This window comes from Chelonia mydas, chromosome 1, assembly GCF_015237465.2.
Source record: "Chelonia mydas isolate rCheMyd1 chromosome 1, rCheMyd1.pri.v2, whole genome shotgun sequence".
Classification (NCBI taxonomy): domain Eukaryota; kingdom Metazoa; phylum Chordata; order Testudines; family Cheloniidae; genus Chelonia; species Chelonia mydas.
The window spans coordinates 241,260,326-241,281,138 of NC_057849.1; the positions used below are offsets into that span (position 1 = coordinate 241,260,326).

The 20,813-nt window shown below is 44.1% G+C and overlaps 1 long non-coding RNA gene across 1 annotated transcript; it reads right to left on the reverse strand.

Annotated features, from left to right (window-relative positions):
* Window positions 1-3,619: 3,619 nt before the first annotated feature.
* Window positions 3,620-18,815, reverse strand: LOC122464663. Its single transcript, XR_006288900.1, has 3 exons — window positions 13,793-18,815; window positions 10,109-10,202; window positions 3,620-6,561 (listed from the first exon to the last, which is right to left on the reverse strand). It is a non-coding gene; the product is annotated as an uncharacterized LOC122464663 (long non-coding RNA).
* Window positions 18,816-20,813: the final 1,998 nt, after the last annotated feature.

The following is a 20,813-nucleotide window of genomic DNA, read 5'->3' on the forward strand; positions in this document are numbered from 1 at the left end:
GTAAATTATTAAAGAGACAGAAATATGATGGGCAAGTGAAGACCTTAGAAATGAAGATCACAGAAGAAAGCAATTGAAACCAACATTATAAAAGATGTAAGTATTAAGCCAAGTTCTGTTTAGAATATCTAGAAGAACATATTAGGGCTGAATATCCATGTGGTAAGCATCCCTGCTGATACAGTGTACCCCAACTTGCCATCCTTCATGGAGTAGTCAGTAATCTTATTTATGAAGCTGAATATGAAGGATGATCTTGCATAATGCAGACATAGCTTACAGAATTACTATAAGAAGAATTAGCAAGGACTATTAGAGTGAAGGTACTTTTTTCCCCCCTTCAAAGTTCTCCTTCCCTGATGCCTGAGATCAAGATGGAGCATTACAAGCAGCCCAGAACATTAGACATATCTAGGTTGGGGAAAAGGATGGACTTTCCCATGACCTTAGCCCAGCCTCAGAGGTCAAGACAATGCGGGGAGGTAGGGGGGCAATGAAGGGGCATCTTAAAATAAAATCCAGGAATAAAAGGCCTGAGCCTCCATTGCTCTCCTCCCAGGCCCAAGTAAAATCCCAGACTGGTCTCAGCTTAGATGATCAGCTTTGGCAGTGCTAATAGAGTCTGTCTGCCAGGATTGGTTGTAAATGATTGTAAACACAACCAACATCTGATTATAATAAAAAATAAAAAGTAAATGTTACCCTGCCCCATGCCCAGGGGGATTTCTCATTTTTGCTTAGGCTTCAGAATGATGAGGCTGTTTAGATCAACAGCTTCATTCCAGCCAGTGTTTCTGACAAACTTGTCATCATGTTTCTCTCCAGTAACTATTATACACCATATAGAAGTCATTTTTACATGACGCACAAGCAGCTTGTTTTTCTCAGTTCACGACTAGTCTTATTTATACACACACACACACACAGGGCCCAACTCTCCACCATGTTCCATCAGATTTATACTGTTGTAATTCCATTTACTCCAGAGAGTTATACCAGAATAAACTGGGGTAATGAAGAGAGGATACATTATAAACACACACACACACACACACACACACACACACCTGGTAGTAACAACTATAATTAAGGATACCTAACACTTTCCATCGTAAGCAGGCTTGGAAGGATTCGATTTTTATTAGGGCTGCCAAGCGATTAAAAAAATGAATCGTAATTAATAGCACCGTTAAACAATAATAGAATACCACTTATTTAAATAGTTTTGGATGTTTTCTACATTTTCAAATATATTGATTTCAATTACAACACAGAATTTAAAGTGTACAGTGCTCACTTTATATTTATTTTTTAGTACAAATATTTTTTATTACAATCCAAAGCAGTGCAGATCGACGCATGTTCATTTTCATTATCTGAGTCAGATGCCACCAGCAGAAGGTTGATTTTCTTCTTTGGTGATTCGGGTTCTGTAGTTTCCGCATCGGAGTGTTTCTCCTTTAAGACATCTGAAATCATGCTCCACACCTCGTCCCTCTCAGATTTTGGAAGGCACTTCAGATTCTTAAACCTTGGGTCAAGTGCTGTAGCTATCTCTAGAAATCTCACAGTGGTACCTTCTTTGTGTTTTGTGAAATCAGCAGCAAAAGTGTTCTTAAAATGAACAACATGTACTGGGTCATCATCCGAGACTGCTATAACATGAAATATATGGCAGAATGCAGGTAAAACAGAAGAGGGCAGCATTATCTCCTGTAATTGTAATCAAACTTGTTTGTCTTAGCCACTGGCTGAACAAGAAGTAGGACTGAGGCTCTGAAGTTTTATATTGTTTTGGTTTTGAGTGCAGTTATGTAACAAAAAAAAAATTCTACATTTGTAAGTTGCACTTTCAAGACAGAGATTGCACTACAGTACTTGTATGAGGTAAATTGAAAAATACTATTTCTTTTGTTTATCATTTTTACAGTGCAAATATTTGTAATAATAAATAATATACACTTTGATTTCAATTACAACACAGAATACAATATATATGAAATGTAGAAAAACATCCAAAATATTTAATAAATTTTAATTGGTATTCTATTGTTTATAACAGTGCAATTAAAACTGATTAATAGCAATGAATTATTTTCATCACTATTAAATTTTTCGAGTTAATCGCATGAGTTAGCTGTGATTAATCGACAGCCCTCATTTTTATTGGTAAATGTAGATAAACACTGAACATCACTGTACCCACATAAACTGACGAAAAATATATTTCCATTAATAATAACTGAAACTAACAGATAGGCAAAGTAAGACAAATGCTGCTTGAGAACTTAGAGTTTGATTTAAGGATATTTACTCTGTATATTTTGACATGTGATGTTGACAGTTTGTTTTAACGGTTATAAAGCTTTAGTTTTTTGAAGCTGCCTACTGTCATTAAACGATTACTAACTAATGCACCCACCATTTTGTACAACTGTGAAAATGTAACTTGAAAAAAATTTTAAAAGTTTCAAAATAAATATCAATATTATGTGGCAAAATTATAAAAAAATAAAAATTGAATTCAGCCAAGCCTAATTATAAGACTTTGTTTTCAGTTGCTTATAACTTTTCCAATTGAACTGTCTGGGCTGAAATTTTCCATGCCAAGTGTCTGCCTCAGGCTAAATATTTTGGGAAAGTTTTTTTGGTTGGTTCTTTTGGCTGAAAAAGTCCAGGCACTTTTCAAGAACGAGATTATGGATCAAACAATGTATTTTTCCTGTTAACAACGGTTTCATTGACACGCTCTAGTGCTTCCATGCTTTGGAGCAAGAATCTGAAATTTTGCAAGATGGTTACCCTGGTACTACGAATGTACTTTTTGCTGTCTCCATGAAAATCTGTCCAAATATAGCTAATTTACATGAAATTTATTATTTATAAAAATTGCCTTTCATACATGCTCAGCAGAGGTTTGTTCGAGCTGGCATCATTATTCCCTGAAGATTCCATCTGCACGGAGCATGCTGTCTCCCCACACAGCTGCTAAGTGCCGACGTGCAGGTGCCATCCCCATAGAGCAACCAATCATACTCTGGGTGAGGGCTCCAGGGGCTGAGCATCAGTTTTCTTGCAACTGCCCCTCTTCAACACTGGGGGTCACTATGTTGCTGTGCACCAGACCTGAGAGTGGGGAGACTGTGCTCTCAATGTTCCCCCTTTTGCATCCAGACAGAGTGGAGAGTGTGACTGGTTTCCCCCTGGGGTGCCACCTGGAACTGGGGTACCACTGAGCCCACCTGACCCACCAGCCTGGGCTCCCTTTACACTGTACTGCTGTGACAGGCTCTCAAGGCCCCTCCAGCACACATACAGGTAGGGACACACCCAGCTGCAGTTACATACAGATGCTGTGATCAGCTCTGCATGGGAAGGCTTCAGCTAAGGAACTTTCCAGCTGCTGAGGCACGCACTCCCCCGGAGTGTAAACCCAGAATTAGACAGTCTTGCACTGCACAGAGAACTGTACAGCGTAAACTCATGAAATTCGCCCCCTCCCTCAATGTGGAGAGGAATATACACAGCTTTCTGCCCCACTTATGACTCACACACATACACTGGTTTTAGATAAAGCAAAAACAAGTTTATTAACTACAAAAGATTTTAAGTGATTATAATGGATAGCAAACAGATCAAAGCAAATTAGCTAGCAAACAAACAAAAACATGCAAACTAAGCTTAATATACTACACAGATGGGATATGAATAGCAAATTCTCACCCTAAATGATAATACCAGCAGCCTGCAAGTTCTTAAGGGGCAAGCTGCACAGGCTTACAGCTTAGAAACTGCAGGTGTTCCAGTCACAGGCTAAAAATCCCTTTAGCCTGGGTCCAGCACTTCCCCCCATTCAGTCTTTGTTCCTCAGGTGTTTCCAGGTCTCCCCTTTGGGTGGGGAGTCAGTGAAGAACCACGATGATATTACTCCCCTGCCTTAAATAGCTTTTGCATATGGCGGGAACCCTTTGTTTCAAAGCTTGGTTCCCACGTCAGTAAATGGAAAAACACTGGTATCCCAAGATGGAGACTAGTGCCAGGTGACCTGATCACATGTCCCTGGTCATAGCAGCCATGAGTCAGAGACTGTTTGTAGCATCCTCAGGAAGTCCCCTCTTACCCCCCCCCCACCCTCCCCGCCGCAGGTGGGCAAGAAGCTTCTTTTAAAGCCTATTGTTCTCCCTAATGGTGCATTAACTTGAATGGGCCCTTCCCAGCCAGCTACCTAGACTGGGAACCTTTTGTCTAGTGGGCGTTCTCCATGTATAAATACCTTTGTAATAGAGATACATAGTCAATATTCCTAACTTCAGATACAAAAATGATACATGTATATAAATAGGATAATCATATTCAGTAACTCATAACCGTTCCAATGACATCTCACATGACCTATCCTGCATAAAATATATTATCATTATGTTATCATCATATAATCATCATATCTCTATGAAGAATATGGGGTGCAGTTCCCAGCATGCAACTTTCTCCATCTCTGATGTGGTGGGGGTACCCTATCCAGTTCAGGGTAAATGCACCCCACCCCCCACTTTGGGACAGGAGGGTTGTTGCAGGCTTGAGGGTAAGTCCTCTTTACTGCCCTTGAGTTCAGGACAGTCTGGCCTAGTGGCCAGGGTCAGCAGGGTTGCCCTTGCTCTCAGGGCTGTAAGGCCTGGTGGTCAGAGTCAGGAACACAGGCTGCCACCTAGGGGTGGGTGACAGCCAGGTGTAGGGGGACCCAGGCCCTCCCTACTCCACCAGGTCCCAGCCCAGGGCCCTGTCAGTGGCGAGGGTCTATGCACCTGAGTCAATGGCAGGGATCCTGACCGCAACAGGCTGACTGTCCTTAGCCATGTGGCTGGTGCCTCGCCCCCACGGCTACTTCCTACCGTATCCCTTGTAGTTGTGCTCCGGGGTCTCCAGTCTCTTAGGTGTGGATGGCTCCTGGTGACCCTGGCTTCTCCCAGGCCTCCGCCGGCATCTGAGTCTCCGCCTGGGTCAGCATCCCTGGTTTCTGTTGTCGGAGCCTCTGGCGCCTCCTGGGCTAGAGCCTGCAGCAAGCATCCTTCTTCCTCGGCTGTCAGCCCAGACGGAGTTGAGCTGCTCCCATTTATACTACTGCCCAGTAGGTATGAGGGGGCATGGCTTCCTCAGCCCACAATGTGGAGATAACCCTTCCCCATCCAGTGCAGAATGAATCCACCGCACCATCCCATCCCATATCATCCATACCCCTTACTTTTCATGCCTTTTCTTAAAAGTCCCAGGAACCAGCACAGCCCTTTTTATGGTCCTGTCAGAAACATCTCTGTCAGAAGTATGGACCCTGCAGAGCTCTGCACTATTGACATGAGTGTTGCAAGCACAGGGTGAATGATCCACTGGTATTTGCAGTGCCCCAAGAATGACTGCATCTGCAAGGAACGTGTCAATTTTGTGGAGAACAGATTGCTGTGCGATATTGTAAAAAAACAATTCAAGGGTGTTGGTAGCAGGAGCAGCTACAGAAGGGGGAGTGCTGCTTCTGCGACCACGAAACAAGCACTGACTGGAGGGCTCGCATCGTAATAAAGGTTTGGGACAAAGAGCAGCGACTGTAGAATTTTTGGATGTGACAGGCCACAATCCTGTATTTGCCAAGCTCACCCCAGCCATCCAGAATAGGGGACACCAGAATGAGAGCTGCACTGACAGTAGAGAAGCAAGTGGTGATCAAACTGTGGAAACTTGCAATGCCAGATTGCTACCCGTCAATGGGAAAACATTTCAGAGTTGGCAAATCCACTGGAGGGTTGGGGGGGCATTGTCATGCAAGTGTGCAGAGCCATTAATCGTCTCTTGCTACACAGGACTGACTCCTGGCCACATGCAGGACATAGTGGATGGATTTGCAGCAACGGGATTTCTGATCTGCAGTGAAGTGATAGACAGCATGAATACCCTATATTGGCATCAGCCCATGTTGCCCTGGAGTATATCAACGGAAAGGGCTACTTTTCTATGGTTATGCAAGTGTTGGTGGATTACTGGTGATGCTTCACCAACAGCGTTGGTTGGTCAGGGAAGGTGCAGGACACCTGTAATCTTTAAGAACACAGCAGTGTTCTGAAAGCTGCAAGCAGGGACTTGCTTTCCCGACCGGCAGATTACTATTGGCAATGTTGAAATGCCAACAGTGACCCTGGGGGACCCCTCCTATCCCTTTCCCCCCCGCTCACAAAGCTGCACACCAGCCACCTTGACAGCACCAAAGAAAGATTCAACTACCAGCTCAGCAGGTGCAGAATGAAGTTGAATGTGGTTTTGATCGATTGAAGGGGTGATGGTACTATTTACTCACGCTCCTCTTTTCCTGCTGGGATTCCTGGATCTGTCTCCTATCGGCTCTTTTCTTCTACCCAGTCTGAAATATCAACACTCCAGATCCTCTGCTCACACTCCGATGCAGCACTGGCTTACAGGATCTCACTGAATATGTAATCCCAAGTCCTCTTCTTTCTCCTCCTTATCTGTCTTAGATATTCCACTGATGTGGAGAAGGAACCGCCAGAGTGGCAGATACTGAGAAAACACAGATACACCGCTGTCAGTATAGCCACACAAGAAAGCAAAAGTTACGGTTCATAGAATCATAGAATATCAGGGTTGGAAGGGACCTCAGGAGGTCACCTAGTCCAACCCCCTGCTCAAAGCAGGACCGATCCCCGATCACAACTCTCTTCCTTGCTCCCCTAAAGTTTTAAGCAAGACATGCTTATTGACACTTCTGCTTCAGAGTGCTTGTGTACGGCACCACTCACAGCTCCAGCCATGGTGAATAAGACCCACCAGGGATACGGGAAATTAGAAGGGAATTGCTCAGTTACATTAAGCTATGAGTACAGGGCACTGGCACTAAACACTGGCACCATTTTCCACAGGCAGTGGTTTTAGCTGATATCTTACTCCTGAGGGTAACAAAGGCACAGAGCACAGCTGCTGACATCCTGAAACTGCCCAGGCCCATATGCCACTAGCCTATGTACTGCAAATGGTGCTTGCCAAAGTTATCGCTGACTGGCATGGGAAAGTGTCCTACTCCAGAGGAAGAAATAAAACTGCCATCCCTAGAAACCTTTGGCAGGGGACTGCAGATACCTCCATGAAAGTTCCATCAAGATCTCTCAGGAGAATTCAAGAGACATCCCTGGGTACATAAACAAACTGCTCTGCATGCCTCTCCCCTTCCCCCAACTCTACAGAGGAATGAAAAGTTAACTCTACCGCTCTCTGTTGTACCGCTACTTCTTTTAGTATGTGTAATTTAATGAAAAGTCGATAGCAGTGTCCGGCTAAGTTAGGAGTGCCATCAGTACATTGTTTTAATGGGAAATACATTATAGACTCAGACTTTAAAGCCTGAAGGGACCTTCATGATCATGTAGTCTGACCTCCTGCACATTGCAGGCCACAGAACCTCACCCACCCACCATAATCACTGGCTGAGTTACTGAAGTCCTCAAATCACGATGTAAAGACTTCAAGCTACAGAGAATCCACCACTTACAGTAATTTATACCGGCAAGTGACCCAGGCCCCATGCTGCAGAGGAAGACAAAATGCCTCTAGGGTCTCTGCCAATCTGACCTGGGGGAAAATTCCTTCCCAACCCCAAATATGGAGATCAGTTAGACCCTGAGAATGTGGGCAAGACCCACCAGCCAGACACTCCGTAGTAACTCAGAGCCCTCCCCATCTAGTGTCCCATCACCAACCATTGGGGATATTTGCTACTAGCAGACGCAGATACTACATGCCATCATCATTCCAGCCCCTCCATAAACTTATCAAGCTCAGTCTTGAAGCCAGTTGGGTTTTTTTGCCCCACTGCTCCCCTTGGAAGGCTCTTCCAGAACTTCACTCCTCTGGGAGTTCGAAACCTTCATCTAATATCAAGCCTAAACTTGTTGATGGCCAGTTTATATCCATTTGTTCTTGTGTCAACACTGGTACTCAACTTAAATACCACCTCTCCCTCCCTGGTGTTTAGCCCTCTGATGTATTTATGAAGAGCAGTCATATCTCCCCTCTGTCTTCATTTAGTTCTGCTAAACAAGCCAAGCTCTTTGAGTCTCCTCTCATAAGGTAGGTTTTCCATTCCTCTGATCTTAGTAGCCCTTTTCTGCATCTGTTCCAGTTTGAATTAATCTTTCTTAAACATGGGAGACCAGAATTGCACACAGTATTCCAGATGAGGTCTCACCAGTGCCTTGTAGAATGGTACTAATACTTCCCTGTCTCTACTGGAAATACCTCGCCTGATGCATCCTAGGACTACATTAGCCTTTTTCACAGCTGCATCACATTCATGGCTCAGTCATCCTGTGGGCAGGTCTATATTAACTGCTTAAGTTGATAGTTAGAGAAAGACACCCTCCTGAGCAACACATGTTACAGCAACCTAAGCATTGGTCGGCGTCGGCATATAATGTCTTCACCAGATGTGCTACATTGACACAGCTGCATTGGTGCAGCTGCACCGATGTAGCTCTTCTAGTGTAGACCTTCCACCCGGGTCTCTCTCTTCTTCTGTCTCTTCCTCTGTTACTTCCAACTGATAAGTCCCCAGCTTACAGCAAAAATTCTTGTTGTTAGTCCATAAGTGCATGACTTTGCAGCTTGCACTATTAAATTTCATCCCATTTCTATTACTCAAGTTTTCAAGGTCATCCAGATCTTCTTGTACGATATTCTGGTCCTCCTCCATGTTGGCAATACCTTCCAACTTTGTGTCATCCACAAATTTTATTAGCATACTCCCACTTTTTGTGCAAGGTCATTAATGAAAATGTTAAATAAGACTGGTCCCAAGACCAATCCCTAAGGAACTCCAATAGTAAGCTCCCTCCAGCCAGCTTGAGAGTTCATCTTTCAGCATGACCCACTGTAGTCTCCCCTTCAACCAGTTCCTTATCCACCTTTCAGTTCTCATAGTAATCCCCATCTTCTCCAATTTAACTAATAATTTCCCATGTGGAACTGTATCAGGAAAGATAATGAAGCAAATAATCAAGCAATCAATTTGCAAACTTCTACATGCATAGAATCAGAGAAGGGACCACAAGGGTCATCTAGTCTGATACCCAGCCTCCTTTTGAAAGTCTCCAGTGAAGGAGCTTCCACAACCTCCCTAGGCAGCCTGTTCCATTGTCCTACATTTGTTACACTTAGGAAGTTTTTCCTGACATTTAATATAAATCTGTTTTGTTGTAGTTTGAACCCATTGCCTCTTGTCCTGCCCTCTGTGGCAAGAGAACAACTTTTCTCCATCTTCTTTAAGGCAGCCTTTCAAGTATTTGAAGACCGCTATCTTATCCCTCTTAATCGCCTCTTTTTCAAACTAAAAATACCCAGTTCCTTCAGTCTTTGCTCATGTGGCTTGCATTCCATCCCTTTGATCATTTTTGTGGCTCACCTCTGGATCCTTTCCAGTTTCTCCACATCTTTTCTATACATTGGTGACTAAAACTGGACACAGTACTCCAGCTGAGGCCTACCCAGCACTGAGTACAGTGGTACTATCACCACCTGTGGCTTGCATGCTATGCCTCTGCTGATGCAACTAAAATTGCATTTGTTTTTTTTGTAACAGCATTGCATTGCTGATTCATGTTGAAATTGTAATCCACAACTCCCAGATCCTTCTTCAGCGGTGCTGCCGCTGCCAAGCCAGTTTTCCCCCATTTCTGTATTTGTGCATTTGATTTTTCTTCCGTAAGTGTAGCACCTTATATTTGTCCTTGTTGAATTTCATTTTGTTGACTGTAGCCCAGTTCTCCAATTTAATCTAGATTCCTCTGAATTTTAGCTGTATCCTCCAAAGTGTTGGCAATCCCTCTTAGCTTTGTATCATCTGCAAATTTGATCAGTGTACTCTCAATTCCTACATCCAGGTTATTAATAAAGATGCTAAACAACAACAGGCCCAGAACAGATCCCTGTGGAACCCCACTTGAGACCTCTCTCCAATCTGACATTCCATTAATAGCTACTCTTTGTTTGTGGTTGTTTAACTACTTATGTATCCACTTAGTGGTAGTTCCGCTGAGCCCACAGTTTTCCAACTTACTTATGAAAATGTCACAGTGGGACTGTGCCAAAAGCCTTGCTGAAGTCCAGGTATATTATGTCCACTGTATTCCCCCATCCACCAAACCATTAGCCTGTTAAAAACACAAATGTATCAAAATGCATTAATACAAAGACTCCATTCAGTGTTTACATACTGAATAACGCAAATCATATCCCAGTTCATTATCCCTAAATTAACTGCTCAATTTTTCAACATAGAAAATGAATAGGGCTAGATATTATCTATAGCATTACACAAAGGTGTTCACTGCTAATCTGGACAACACTGGTGTTACAGAAACCAGTCATTCACTGTCAACAAGTGGTTCTTTCATCTCCCCCAACAAACCGGACCCTTACACATTTTTTCCCACCTGTTGATCCTATTACCAGTCCAATTTTTTTTACAAGAGAAGCAAAGATGTCTGAAAGACGACAGTCACAATTCCAGAAAGTAATTTAATTAAAAGAAATAATCCTAACCGGAGGTAAAATTACTGTATTAAGAACTTTAAGTTTCAGTCAATGGTGAGAACTGTTTTAAAACAAAGTTTGCAATTGATCACATAAGCTATGGGGGAAAAAAATGTAGAAAGAATCTGATGTGTGCCAAAGTGACTCTTTTGGCTTTCTGCCAAAGACAATTCATGTCAAACCATGAGTAAATTCACATTTTTCTAATTCAGTTTTAAGACTATTTCAGCTAATAGGGCGGGTTGCGGGCTTCCCCCCCTTGAGCAGGACAACATAGAGTTTCCCCCCTACGTTGGCTCCTTATGTGCTTGTGAGGGTTGAATTTCCCTGGGGGGGATGCCCCGTGGGTTGAAGTAGCGGGGATTTCCCTGGCTCCCTTGACTGCAGGGAGCTCCCCATCTCAGTGCCCCCCCTTTACCGTCTACATTCTCCCAGTTGCTGAGGTGCTGCAGGTTGCAGCCCATGTCCTCGCAAATTAAATGTTTTATACATTGCTCCAGTAGCTTCCTATGTATCGAAGTCAGGCTGACTGGTCTATAGTTCCCAGGTTCCTCCTTTTTAAAGATGGGCACTATCTTAACCTCTCTCCTGTCATCCATGAGTTGTAAATATTATTGCCAGTGGCTCTGAGATTTCCAATCCTAATTCCTTTAGAACCCTGGGGTGAACAGCGTCGAGCCCCACTGATCTGAATTCATTCACATTGGTCAGAAGATCTCTGAGCTGTTCTTTACTTATTCCGACCTACATCCCTACCCCTTTGGTCCATGGTAACTTCGCTCGTCGTCGAGTCACATGTTATTTTTTGTGAGAAAACTGAAGCAAAGTAGGCATAGAGCAGCTCTGCCTTCCTATCACCTTCCATTCCAGCTCACCTTCTCCACTGAGCAGTGGAACCACACCGTCTCTGGTCTTTGTCTGACATATCTGAAGAAGCCCTTGTTGTCTCTAACATTCCTTGCCAGCTGTAACTCCTTCTTTGCCTTGGCTTTCCTGATTTTGTCCCTACGCGCTCAAGCTATTCCCTTGTATACTTCCTTAGTGACATACAAGGGATGGAAGGAGGCATGTATCCCTTCTGGTTTTTAGGTAGCTAAAAAGCTCTTTGTGCAGCCACATTGGCCTTCTGTGGCTCTTATCTTTCCTCTGCATCGGAATAGCTTGAGGCTGAGCCTCCGGTATCACATCTTTTAGGAACTGCCAAGCCCCTTTGATTCCTTTTCTTCCTAATTGGTCTTTCCATTGGACCTTGCCTACTATTTCTTGAAGTTGGTTGAAGTCCGCCTTCCTGAAATCCAGTGTCTTTGTTTTGCTGCTGTCATGTCCCCCTTTCCATGAGTTTGCCTGAGAGGCAAAAACCCTTTGGGTTCTCTCCCAGGCAAACTCCCTCTGTTTGCTTCTCTTCTGGTTGCTGCTCATTTGGTTGGTTGATTGATGTGTGAACCAGGTGAGGCTTTTTAGAAGGCTGCTGGCTTGAAGCAGTTGCCCCAGCTCAAAGCCTCACCAGGTTCATACTTCAATCAGCTACTCAAGGCCCAGCTGGAACAAAGCTCTCCCAATTCACACTTTTCAAACAAACACATACACAAGAACAGTCCCTGCAATGAGCACCAGTCCAACAGTAGTCAAACAATGGTCTCAGAGACAGACACTCAGATAATCACCCCGCCAGCTCACAACACAGCCCCGCTAATGCAGAATGAAAGAGAATGGCTTGGAGACAAAAGAACATACGAGAGAATATAAGGAACCGAGCAGACAGATTCAAAAGGCAGACTAGACAAGATAAGAGCAAATATATAAAGGCAAAATGTATGGATCTTGAGAGTTCTAAAGACTAATAATATAAAACACAATGGTCAGACTTCTTACAAAAAGGTTTTCCCCACGATCAAACATAATAAAAGAACGAAATGGGCTGACTTAAATGCAAAAGCATGAGGAGCACAGGAGACAGGAGCTGGTGGGGATTGGAAAGCAGGGAGGCACAGAGACTGGCTGTGGTGACAGGAGCAGAAGGGTCTATAACCACAAGAGCAGCACGCTTCTCTACAGAACCTGGAAGTGAGCTTTGGATTCCTGAGTCTCCATAGTCACCGGGTGTCTAGCAAATAGCGGTGAATTCCACTACAAAGTATATGGCGTATCCTTCTCTACTGGCTGGTCCACATAGAGGAGAACCCAAGCTACTACCACGACTGTTAGTTCAGTGGTAGAGGACTCTGCTGTGGATCAAAAGCTCTCAACCCTGCTGATGACCTATGTGGAACCATATCGACTCCCACATGATGGAAAAATCTGGTTTTTTTTCCCCTTCTGTTTGCTTTTTACAACAAGAAGTAGGAAGTTACACACAAAAGTCTGCACTACAAGAGGATTAAGATTTCACAGTCATAGACTAAAAGCTTAGGGAATGCCAGAATTAAGGTTGCCTATGCACTCTTATTTGTTCCCCTTGTGATACAGGCTTTAGTTACATGATCACCTTTTTTCCCCCACAGGACCCTGGCCTCATTCTGTGCACTGGACTGATGATGCCCAAGGAATAACTTATTTACTGCATAACCCTGACTCATCTACAAGCCCCCTGCCTCATTTGTTGAGGAAGCTGGAAGATGTGTAGTGAATGAGTCAGGGGAGTGCAGGAAGAGAAAGGACAGTCTCATGGTTAAGCAGTGGAATGCTGCCCTGGATAACTGGATTCTATCCCTGCCTCTGCCACAGAGATCCTGTGTGATGCTGGGCAAGTCACTTAACCCCACCCCCACCCCAAACTTGCCCCCCGTGGTTACAGTATGTTCTAACTACCCAATTTAAGACACGTGGGGCCCAATTTAATGAATCGCATTAATGAAACTGAAGTTAATTGAAGCTCTGCTTTGAACATACAATGTGCTATAAAAATGCTAACAACTTTAATAATCAAACACTAGATATCTCCAGCTGGGCACCCAAAATTAGTGGATATTATTGACGATTTTATCCTTAATCTTTCTCTGCCTAACTTCAACATCTCCAAAATGGGGATATTGAGACCACCTCCCCATCAGGTAAATTGTAAAAATAAATGTAATAATGTTTGTGAAACAATCAGTTGCTACAATGAGAAGTGCCATAAAAAGCTCCTGAGCAAAAGCCCATGTGTTCAGTGCATGGTTTGGCTGGTGTGCAGTAAATAATGCATGACGCACATTTAAAATGAGGATACCTAATCAATGGAGCGCCATCGATCCAGCACACTGAACGAGGAAAGGGTCCTGTAGAAAGAAATAGTATGCAATCATATAATTATAGACTGTATCACAATGCATATGCACAAGGGGCCCAAACTCAGGTTGCTTGGGTGTGTGTGTGTGTATGTATTTATATATATATATATATATGCACACACACTCACCCACATTGTATATGCTGTACATTAAAGTGTCCACATATCAGCAAAGCAAGTAATCCAAAATACTATGTGTTTGTGTTTAATGTGAATGAGTTAAATTTCTTAAGTAACACTCGTTCTTATTACCTGAAATTTTTAAAAATTTAAAATTAAATAATAGTTAAACAATAATAAAATTTAAAATTAACTGGCTTTTGCAATTCATTGCCTTAAAAGGAAATAAAAGAAAAAGGGAAATGTACAAAGCAGAACTGTACCACTCCATACCTCAGCACTGAGGGATCAACTAGATGACCTCGGGGTCCCTCCCAGCCCTATATTTCTAGGATACTATGAACTGCAGGACTCAAAACACCCAGTCTTTGGGACTCTTGGGTCACACTGTTTCGATCTGTGCACAATGCTATAGGTTTTGAAGTTCACACTGTAGGGGAGGAAAAAAAACAAAAGACTTCATTTCACAACTAGCGCCGCTGGCAATAATCCAGCTAAAAACAATGGTGATGAAGCATTTTAACTGCTCATGCATAAAAGCCAAATTTTATTTATTTTGTAAACACCAACATTACCAAATGACTGCTCCTCAGTGAGGACTAGACACACATGAACTTTTAGAGTAGGGTTTTAATATAAAATATTCACCCATTTTTTCATGTGTGCAATTTTAATCCCCTAGCCATTAAAGTTGAGCAGTTTGAGTGACGTGCACAAGAAGGCATAAATTATTTTTATAGACCATGCTAGGCAAGTACAAACAAAAGGTTTCTGTCTCAAGGAGCTTGCAATCTAAATAAATAGAAATATTTTGCCCTTCCTGGCTTAACTTTAACATATCTTAATTTTGAATTCTATTCCAAATTGCAGAAAAGATTAATCTCTGTGCTGGAGAAGTATTACAAATTTTGGCTGGAAATGAGATTTTTTTTGGAGATGGTTATGAATAGTTGAACAGTGTTATACTGTAAATTGGAATATTAGCTTTCGTGTTTGCCACCTTACTGCACTATATTATAAAATTCTGACTTTATTTTTTTCTTCAGAGGAATCATTCAAATTTATCCCTGATGTAATTCCACTGAAGTTACTGAAGATACACTCAACAAAATGTGGGTACCTGATTTTTCCCCAAGCTTCCTTGACACCAATGACATTTTATAATCATAATCTACCATTGACTCACTGCAGATAGGCACACTTGTAATTTATGGTACAGGACAAGCATCTTTTATAAAACTATAGGAGTGCACTCTGCCCCCAGAAGGGAAACCTCACGCACATCAAGTGATATCTATCTGCTGGCTGATTGGGCACAGTAAATCAACTCCAAAGGGAGCTATGCTAAGTTCTCCTGTTCTGAGGCTGGCAATACTCCTGGTGATTTGAGGCCTGAGTAGGGAAAGGTTGGAGGTCATACAGGAGGAGATGATGGTCTCCATATGGGTTCAGAAGACATCAAATCCTAGCCTACAGGAGACTGTCACTGAGAGGCTTTGGCAGATGGTAGCTCTGTATGTGCTAGAGAGACCAAGAATTAGAGATTGGAGGCATAAACAAGAAGGAAAAATGATAATACTTCCCCTGTCCCCAACGAAAGTGCACTAACATGGTGTTCTAGACTCATTTCCCCCAAAGTGTTCTAATTGCATAGCAGTTTCACTCTCTTACACAAGAGAGGGTTGGATTTGGGCCTTTGCAGCAGGTCAGTGTCCTGCTACAGGAGGGCGTGTGAAGTGGAACAAGACTCAGAGTTCTGAAGATGTCCGTGCAAGCAGATCATCTTGCCAAGTGGCTCCTGTAGCTTTCTGGGGCTCTCAGTCTTGTCCCCCAGACAGACCCATTCAACCTTTAGTGTCTGATCATCAAGGGGAGACTATTGCAGCATAGACTGCACATGCCTAGGATTTTGGGACTGAATGAGAGTATTGCTCCCAGCTTGAGGCAGAGGGCATAAACGAGGGGAAGGAGATCATAATTAAAAGGGCAATTCTGAAACTAAGCGACCTCACTTCATTATTTCTACGTGTGAAGCCCTGTATTTCATTCATATCGCTATATTTTTAAATTAGTATTTTTATTGGACCCTAAGACCTGCAGACATCAGTGGAGGCAAGATGATAGCTCTGGCGTGAGGCCAATGCAGTAGAAAGGCCCTTGTTGGGAAGCCAAAGTAATACTGACAAGCAGAGAGCTAGAATTTATGAGATCCTGATTGCTAAAAGCATATGTTTGGGATATAAAAAAAAGTAACAATTATGCCACCCACACTGTTTATTCTTTTCTTATGTGTGGAGCTCGGAGCTTGTGTGTTCAAACATAAAACCATCAGAACTATTTTTAGTTGGATTTATAGCATCTCTGGATTGACATTTAGTAGCATAGTTTGCAGTGGAGCTTGTCCATTATCCAGCAAGCCCCTGACCCCCATTTGATCTCAGACATGGTTATTTATAATTCAAAAGGTCTCTTAGTTACTATACATTCACAGGGAGGTTTCTATGTGCATAGCTGTGAAAGAGTCAATCGGTTTAATTTTTTTTAGTGTGATTTAATCTCTTTGGAGACACCAGTGAAGAGCTGTGAGAGTCTGTGTTCTGGGGAAGATGAGAGAAATGTTTCAGAGAGCCAGCCTTGGGGTTTGCAGTTAGCTCCTTGCCTCTGAACATCTCAGAGAAGCCCAATTTAAAGTTAATGGTAATAGCTAAAGGCCTAGGTGGCAGAATGCTTAGACCTTCGCATCTGGAGACCTGGCAAGGAAATCTTATCCCCGTTCTTGCCCCTTGATATCAGGTAAAACGTCTGGAACAGCATAAAGGATCTCAAAGCCCCATATTCGACAGGAAGAGTATTCCCTTGGTGAAGGCTCTATGGAAGACAGTCCTTCGGGGGGTGAGGCGGAGGGTGGGAGGGGTATGTCAGGACAGGGATGTGTGCGTGCAGCAACTGTGGAGATTCTAGGAAGCTCAGCATCCCATAGGGCTGTCCAGGGAGGGTGTTGTACCTTAGACAGACCCTCTCCAGGACTGCAAGTTCTGTGTAGGTTATGGCTACACCGGAGCGGGAGGTGTAGTTTCCAGCTCAAGGAGATATGCCCTTGCTTGCTCTGATTGAGCGAAGACATCAGAAGTGGAGTGTAGCAGTGGCAGCCCAAGCAGCAGGAGGAATAGTTGTCCCAGTGTGTAACTGTGGTCCCAGACAGAACCATACTCAGGACAGCTAACAGCTCCCACCACTCTGGGCCACCGTGGCTACACTTCTATTGTTAGCATGCTAACTCAATCAGTGCAGGGATGGATTAAAAATTCTCCGGGTCCTGAGCACCAAATATCCAGAAACAACCCACCCGCCACCGCCAGTTAAAAGAAATACTTAAAACTTTCCCAATATGATTAAAAACCATGCCATTTAAATAATTAACTGAATAAGGGAACACCTCGCGCATACACGCACACACACACCATAGCCAGACATTAAGAATTAGGTTTAGCTAGCAATTAATATTTACAACTAATAGGGTTCCACAGAAACACTGCCCACTCGATACAGTGTGTCTGCTTAGGCACTAGATACCTTAGTAATTCCAAGCAAGCACTGATAAAGGGCGGGGGGGAAGAATATGTTACAGCGGAGCAGAAAAAGAGTTACCTTTTTTTCGTAACTGGTGTTCTTCGAGATGTGTTGCTCCTGTCCATTCCATTGTAGGTGTGTGTGCTCGCCACATGCACCGGTGCTGAAAGTTTTTCCCTCATTGGTATCCGTAGGGGACTGGCTCTGGCACCCTCTGGAGTGATGGGTGTATACCACGGTACAAGGGGCGCTGCCGGTTCCCCCCATCCTCAGTTCCTTCTTGCTGGAAATTCCGACAGTGGGGAAGGAGGGCGGGTCATGGAATGGATGCGAGCAACACATCTCGAAGAACACCAGTTACAAAAAAAGGTAACTGTCTTTTCTTCTTTGAGTGCTTGCTCATGTCCATTCCATTGTGGGTGACTCCCAAGCTGTACCATCTGAGGCGGGTAGGAGTTCGTGGATGTGTCGATTGCAACACAGCTCTGCCAAACACAGCGTCATCTCTTGCTTGCTGGGTGATGGCGTAGTGCGTCGTGAATGTGTGTACTGAAGACCACGTCGCGGCCCTGCAGATGTCCTAGATAGGGACATGTGCCAAGAATGCCACCGAGGATGTTTGAGGCCTAGTTAAGTGGGCCTTCACTATAGGTGGCAGCAGGTCCGGATGCAGGTGATGATCCGCCTTGATGGGGACCATTGGAAGGGTTCCAAGGCAGGTTTTCGCCTAGAGTGAGGCACATGCATGGCCAGTATGAGCAGCACTGGTAGGGACAGAACATCCTTTGCTGCCTGAAAGGCCTCTGGTGTGGACGGCACTGCTAGGTGCCGAATGCCTCTGCCACTTTCCAGGGTAGCAGGCAGGTCCTGGAGTGGGCTAGCCTGCTCAGCAGGAGCTGGGGCCCGACCTCCGTCCGGAGGTGAAGAGCTGCCCCTCATGGGTCTTTGTTCTCCTCCAGCCCTCTCCTTCCCTTTATGGGACGCAGGAGAATGACCCCTCCCGGCCTTTCTTTGATATCTAACTGGTACAGAGAAGGGGGTTTGACACTGGTCCATCTCTGCAAATAAATAGACACATAGATCATAGAATATCAAGGTTGGAAGGGACCTCAGGAGGTCATCTAGTCCAATCCCCTGCTCAAAGCAGGACCAATCCCCAATTTTTGCCCCAGATCCTAAACGGCCCCCTCAAGGATTGAACTCACAACCCTGGGTTTAGCAGACCAATGCTCAAACCACTGAGCTATCCCTCCCCCCCCATTGCTACAATCAGTGTGAAAGAAAGTATTAACTCTGAATTTGTGAAAAATGTAATTCCTAGCTATTTTTGCAAGTAGATTTTTTTAAAGCAATATGAAAAGAGACTACAAATGAGATTAGGTTCCCTGGCTTGTGGCATGTGCCACAAGAGGGGAAAAAAAAAACCCCTAACCAATAACATTAATATTGAAAATGATTTAGGAGTTTAAAAGTATACAGTACCACATTCCGCATGTTCGGAAAAGCTTCTGCTTGTAATTTCTCCAAATACATAGAACTGTTCCTTGCAGTTCTAGCAGAGCTAACCAAAATTAAGAACCGTGTTTATGATCTAAAACATAATGAGAAATTGATCTCATTATTTCAAATGGACACTTTCTTAATGCCCATATCACCACATATTTAAATTCCATGGGGGATTTTCTGAATTGCTGTTCCCAAAATCCGGTCAGGTAATGGCTGGTCAGTTGGCTGCGATCCTTGGAACACTAAATAGGGTTAAGGAGCCCTACTGCAGACACCCACAGACAATCTTGAAGACAGGATACAATAGGATTGAATACCCTTTGCAAACACTAGTGCTAATAGTTCAGCTACAGTCTAGAGTAAGTTTGTTAAATGTTTTTGAGGAAAGAGTCACATCTATTACCTAGTAGACAGTGTGTGACCGGGAGGAGTGGGGGGAAAGGGGAACCCAATTAGGGGGCTGAGTCAAGAAGAGGCTGGAGCAGCTCCTGGAGTGACAGAGGGGCTCCAGAGAGAGAGATGGAGCACAAAGGCAGGAAGGGGAATCAACCATGCAGACCTAATACCCAAAACAACCAGGAGGAGGCGACATCTCTGGTAAGTAGAGCCCCTCTCTCACTCCAGGAGCTGCTCCAGCCTCTTCTTGACTCAGCCCTCTAATTGGGTTCCCCTTCGCCAGTGGCTTCTGTCTTTTCTGTCCACATGTCACCAGGCAGTCCACATGCCCACTGCCCTGATCCTGGCACTCCAACAAGTAACTCAGGAAGTCTGCCCCTCAAACAGTACCACTCTGCAGTGGTTGGTAAGGGAACCCAGGCCCACCCTCTACTCTGGGTTCCAGTCTAGGGCCCTTTAGTGAACAGGTAAGGTGTGCATCTCCACAACCTTATTGCTCTCCCCCATGACTCCTTCCTACCAGGCTTCTGCTCCCTTGCCTCATGGAGGGGGACTGCAGGCTTCCTTCCTGCTGCCTTCATACTGTTGCCAGCCTCCTGGCTTTGTAGAAGCACCACCTGTTCCCTCACAGGAGAGCCCCCTTCTAATTATATTCCTCCAGCTTAAGTCTCCCCCTTTGCAGCCTAATTGGTTGATTGGGCCCAATTCAGCCCTCTCAGAGTCAGCTTGGAGAGTACACCCCAACACAGACAGCCAAATTTTGACTTGCTCTCTCACTTGTCAGGCTGTCAAATTCAGTCTCCAGAGCGGGATTGCACATTGACTCAGCTGATCCTGTCTTAAAAGGCAAATGAGTATGTCTGCAGACAGCATCCCAATTAGATGCATGGATCAGGGATGTCTCTGCCAGTCCAAGCAAAAGATTTATTTAGGTCTACCTTCCTTTATAAACTATTTTGTTTTCACCAGTAATGGCATTAGAGGATAATATATATATTAAGCAGGCAACTTGCCCACATGCTCAGGGTAAGGCTGATCGCCATATTTGGAGTTGGGAAGGAATTTTCCCCCAGGGCAGATTGGCAAAGGCCCTGGGGTTTTTTTGCCTTCCTCTGCAGAGTGGGGCACGGGTCACTTGCTGGAGGATTCTCTGCACCTTGAAGTCTTTAAACCACGATTTGAGGACTTCAATAGCTCAGACATCGGTTAGGGGTTTGTTACAGGAGTTGGTGGGTGAGATTCCGTGGCCTGCGTTGTGCAGGAGGTCAGACTAGGCGATCATAATGGTCCCTTCTGACCTTAAAGTCTATGATTCTAACTGAACCAGTCTATATATTCTCTCTGTATCTAAGGCTTTCTGATCTTTTCC